Source organism: Gymnodraco acuticeps, unplaced genomic scaffold (assembly GCF_902827175.1).
Source record: "Gymnodraco acuticeps unplaced genomic scaffold, fGymAcu1.1, whole genome shotgun sequence".
NCBI classification, from domain to species: domain Eukaryota; kingdom Metazoa; phylum Chordata; class Actinopteri; order Perciformes; family Bathydraconidae; genus Gymnodraco; species Gymnodraco acuticeps.
Genome location: NW_022990398.1, coordinates 1,766,184 through 1,771,277, shown reverse-complemented (window position 1 = coordinate 1,771,277; position 5,094 = coordinate 1,766,184). Strand labels below are relative to the sequence as shown.

At 37.7% G+C, this 5,094-nt stretch overlaps 2 long non-coding RNA genes across 3 annotated transcripts; one reads left to right on the top strand and one right to left on the bottom strand.

Annotated features, from left to right (window-relative positions):
- Positions 1-661: 661 nt before the first annotated feature.
- On the top strand, positions 662-1,842 carry LOC117551764. Of its 2 annotated transcripts, XR_004569850.1 has the most exons (4): positions 662-729; positions 843-1,152; positions 1,658-1,743; positions 1,828-1,842. It is a non-coding gene; the product is annotated as an uncharacterized LOC117551764 (long non-coding RNA). The 2 variants fall into 2 exon arrangements; XR_004569849.1 differs by having other exon boundaries at positions 1,658-1,828.
- Positions 1,843-2,244: 402 nt separating this feature from the next.
- On the bottom strand, positions 2,245-4,328 carry LOC117551763. The gene is made up of 3 exons (XR_004569848.1): positions 4,267-4,328; positions 3,630-3,735; positions 2,245-3,297 (listed from the first exon to the last, which is right to left on the bottom strand). It is a non-coding gene; the product is annotated as an uncharacterized LOC117551763 (long non-coding RNA).
- Between the last annotated feature and the right edge of the window lie 766 nt (positions 4,329-5,094).

Genomic DNA, 5,094 nt, shown 5'->3' with positions numbered 1-5,094 from the left:
TGGGGGGGTTGGTGCAGTCTCTGATGTTTAATGGGAGTGAGTTCCAGAGGAAGGGGGCAGCGATGGAGAAAGCTCTGTCCCCCCAGGTTCGGTGCTTGGTTTGTGGGGGGATAGACAGGAGGTTGGCTTCTGATGAGTTAATTGAAAGACCGTTCTTTAATACTATTATAATATTTAGGTAGCCGAAAAATATCCACTCTTTTTGACTTAACCTAGCTGTCCTACATTTTATTCCTCCACAGATGTACTGTCCATTCTGTGGTTCCAGCGTGACATCTTCGCATGGCTTTTGTGGTGTCTGTGGCAGAGACATCACATTTCTAAAAGATGTGACTAACAAAGTCCCTGAGGAGATGCCCACCACTAGTGCGCATCTAAGTGCACAGTCTAGCACCAGTGCAGGTAAATAGGTTGTTCGTTTTATTACCAAACAATAAGTATTTATAGAAAACTTGGTTTAAAAGTTCGAATTCTGTTATTATACAAATACATCTCTAAACTATGTGGCTTACCAACTGTTGAATGTGTTATAAGATGTTCCTCAGAAGGGATTGAGGATGAGACTCCTATTGAACATAATGAAGAGTAATGAATGTTTTATTCCTGTTTTTTTGTAGCAGGAAGCTCAGCTGTAGAGTCCTTTCAAAAATATAGGGAAATAAAAAAGAGGGGGAGACCTTTTTTACAAAGGGACGGCATAACTCCAAAAATAAACAGAAATTGGTGAAGGTATGCAACGTTTTCTATTATGAATACATCTGTCATTCAAATCTGCTCACCCCACTCTCATATAATGTCCGAAAAAATGTTTTATTCATTTGCATATTATTGTCTTTTTGCAGATTTCTGTTGGAGTAATGAGGAGGATGGATGGCTGCCTTAAACCTGTGAGAGGGAGGTCACTTCCCCTTAATGTTGAACCTCAATGGGCATGTGAAGAACTGTTGGCTGCTGCCATAAAAAAGCAGAAAGCCTTTAACCAGGACTTGGAAGATGGTGCCCATGTCTTGTTGTACCCTGATGCGAGGGTGATAACAAATATCCCCGGAACGGACACCCCTTTCACAGTACAGATGTACAAAGAGGCCATTGGAAAGCCCTACCAACGAATTACGTTGTACATCTGTACTCTTGAAGCCGTTGAAAACAGTTGTAAGTGCTTCTGACATATATTCCCCCTTGTTTAAAGCACTAAACTGTATAATAGTTCAAATGTAAACATAACAGTTGTTCTGTCTATATTTCTTAACACAATTCATTCCACCCATCATTCCTTTCTCTTCGTGGTTGAACTTATGACGTCAAATGGTCTTTTATGAATAGTGGCAGAAGAAATGGAATTTAAGTATCAACAAAAGCTTCCAAACTTTCCTTCTGTTCAAACTAAATATAAATTCCCTCTTAAGGATTGTAATTCTAAATTAACCTTTTTTCTCACAACAATGTTGGTTTGTTGTGCCCTAAATCCTAATGTGAGAGTGAAAAAGACGGTCAACAATATAATGTACATTTCACAAACATTTTGTGTTTCAATTGAATCCTTTCTGATTGATGTTAATCCAATAATTCAGGATTCAAACCAACATTTGATGATAGGTACAGACGTAGGGGAACAATTATTTGTATAGTATTAATCATGACACTTTTATTTTCTTAGGTTACACTGGAACAACCTCTTCAAGTGACGAGGACAGTGTGGTTGTTGCAAAGTTGCCATCTGGAGACAGTCTTGCTGACACCGTGGTCAGTTTGGATCTATCGTGGCATTTATTCTTAATTAAAGTGAATTTATTTTATTTCAGTCAGTCATTTGTGTGTTGTATGCAGGTGTGGGACTTTCCAAATAAACAGAGCACTCCCAGAATGGACAACAGTTTGCCAGGGTAAAATAAAACATTGTCAACATGTTATTTTGTGCCACAAGAAGCAGAATGTTTTAACAGTACAGTAGTTTGAATATATTTTTTGTTTACCTTTATCAGACCTCTCAGGCACCCACAACCAGCGTCTGATCGGGTAAGACTAATTAAACATGTAATTATACCATGTAGGTTTGAATTTGTGAACATGAAATCAATAAATACCTTTGTAATGTGTGCTAATGACACTGTCATTAGATAAACTGCATCATTATTTATTGGGTAAAAGTAGGATGGAGAACCAACCCCATTCCAGGAAGAGGTCCAATCTGCCCCGGGTCAGAACACCTTCTATAGGTAAACGATGTTGACAGTTGCATCGTGACACAGTTGTTTGGTGTGTATTTTTATTTGTACATTTGGTTGTTTGCATAGCCTCCAATCCCAGTGGGTAATATTGCCAGGAAGCAGAACAATTATACTTTCATACATTTCCAAAGGACACCCACAACATCTTAGTGAAGACGATACAAAAAACACCCACAAATATTTTTCAAAGGTCAGATATTGTTTGTTGCATCCATTTCAAATGTTTACAAGGATTGTGCAGGAGTATGACAAAGTGCTGTTGTCAGTTTAGAACCCAATGTATTAAAAAAAACAGGAAGAGGATCGACATCCTTTTGCAAATATGACTGTCATGCATATATTATGTATTTGAAAGTAATTATTCAACTGTCTTCTCACTGCAGCAACTACACAACTGTGTATGCACTTATCATTATTGATAGCCAGTCTGAGCCAGAAGAGGAAACGGAGCAAACTGCAGAGGAAATGTATTAATTGTTACTTGTATCACTTAATCTTTTTATTCTAGACTGTAAATCTTATTACTAACTTCATCATTTAATATTACAATACATCACTTTGTCTTTCCCAGCACAGAATACCTGACTGCGCCAGACATTGTTGTAGAACTCTCTGCAACAATTTAAAATACCTCTTGCAGCAGGTTTAATATTAATAGAACCAATGTATGGGATGGAGCAATCCACGGCTTCAAACGGGCCTCATTGGACCCCTCTCATCAGATGCAAGTTTACTGACGATGAGGGACAAACTGAGGATGGAGTGGACACTGGTGGTCCCAAGCGTGAGTTCCTGAATATTTGATGGTCCACAGGACAGGAAATTCCTCAAGTTCGACAATGCAGGTAATGATGTTCGCAAATCTGTCTTATGTTCAATACTGTACTGTAAATATAGGAGCTGCTTATGGATTTTGCAGCTTGATTTACTTGACAATTAAATGATCTTATACTGTATATCTTTATGATAACGTGGCAACTGTTGGTTAACGTGATACTAATTTAACAAAAAATATCAACAGCTGCAAAAGATGACGAATACTTTCATGCTGGGAGGATGATTGCAACTTCTATAGTTCAAAAACACAAGGAGAAAAAGAAGAAAACATGTCATGGCTCACTGTCTCAAAATCTGATTCTAAATGTATAATGTTCTTTATAAAGATATAACTAATACACAATTATGAATGTATAATATAAGCTGTTTTGTGTATTTAATCATGCGTTGGTCTACAATTTAATGATGGCTTCTACATATTTCACATAAACAGACAATGAAAAAATGTGTCCTTCATGCTGATAACTAGTGTATGCATCTGCAATTAGTATTCTAAACAGAGTAGTGTGTTGAATCCTTATTTCTTGCATTTGAAACAGATACAATAACAAAAAGTGAACTTACTGTTGTGTTCAACTTCTGCCAAAAACTGTACATGTTTGCCACAGGAGCCACAGAACACTTGAACTGTCCCCAGATGTTGACCACAGAAAGGACACAACATGGCGGCCTGAAAATACATACATTGATGTAGTAAATCCATGTAATCAAGTCAATCAAAAACACATAGTCTAAATAGTGGTTAGCTAAATAAATAGATACATCATGTTCACCGTTGAATCTGTGATTTGTCTCTCTCTCTCCTTGAATGTCTAATGCACACTACTATCCTGTCATTACTTTGTCCCTCTTCACATTTTGTCACTTTCTCTCTCTCTCTTTCTCTCTCAATTCAATTCAATAGCTTTATTAGCATGACCATAGTTACAGGCAATTGCTAAAGCTCTGTATAGTAGCAACATCTATACACAAATACATAAATATAAACAAACTGCTAAGAATTCAAATGTCCTTTTTCCGCGGTACTCACTATGGCCCGTGTTATTTGCCTGCACTTGATTTGTCATCTCTTTCCAATGTTCTTCCCTCACTTTATCTTCTCTTCACGTGAAGCTCTCCTCCCTCAGCTGGTGTAGTAGTTAGGCACGCTAACGCTAGCTATATAAATATGACGCTCTATGTATAAAAAAACAAAACTTACCTTCTTATATCTTTCTCCACTTAAATGAACTTTCTTTCCTCTTGTTCGTTCTCTCTATGTCTGGTCCAGAGCCGTATAATAGAAGAGTTATGACATCTCCGTTCACTCCAATGGACCACTTTTTTACAGCAATGGCGGATCGTGGAGCCTCTCATTCGTTCCCCGGAAGTTAGCGCCAAGGCTAGCAGAGCGGTAGAGTTGCAGCATAATAACCGTTCGTGACGGACTTTTAAAGGTAAGAAGAAGTTTAAAGATTTATATTGCGGATATTATCAGTACATCTGATTCAAATTAACATGTGTATTAAAGGATGTCAGTGGATTATCCCTAAATCAGTAGATTTAGGGAACGTTTACAGATAACAGATCAAGCTAGGATACCGAAGCAAGTTAGCAACAGACGTTGAACAACCTTTTAATTGTAAATTCCGTTCTCTTAATGTCATTTGGTCCAACGTTGTTGAATTAGAGAACAGGGGCTTCTAAACGGGATTGTATGCGGGGGTGGAGGGAGTTAAATATTAGATAAATATAACTTTGGTGCGTGTAATAGTGAGTGTTTTTAGCAGAGCCATATTGTGTCCTTGTGATTATGTTGATTATTACCTGCCTGTATAATGTTGCAGCTCAGCTGATTTTGGATTGATGGCAAAGGGAGAGGGACTTAAGTGAGTGTGAAAACACAAGGTAAGTTTAATACTACTGTTTTATATAAGTAAGCATACTAAACATGTATTCTATCACTGTATTATATAAGTAATCTTGTTAGTAACCTACTGTATGGCAGGTGGAGGGGCAGTGATGTTACAGGTGGAGGAGCAAGACTGCA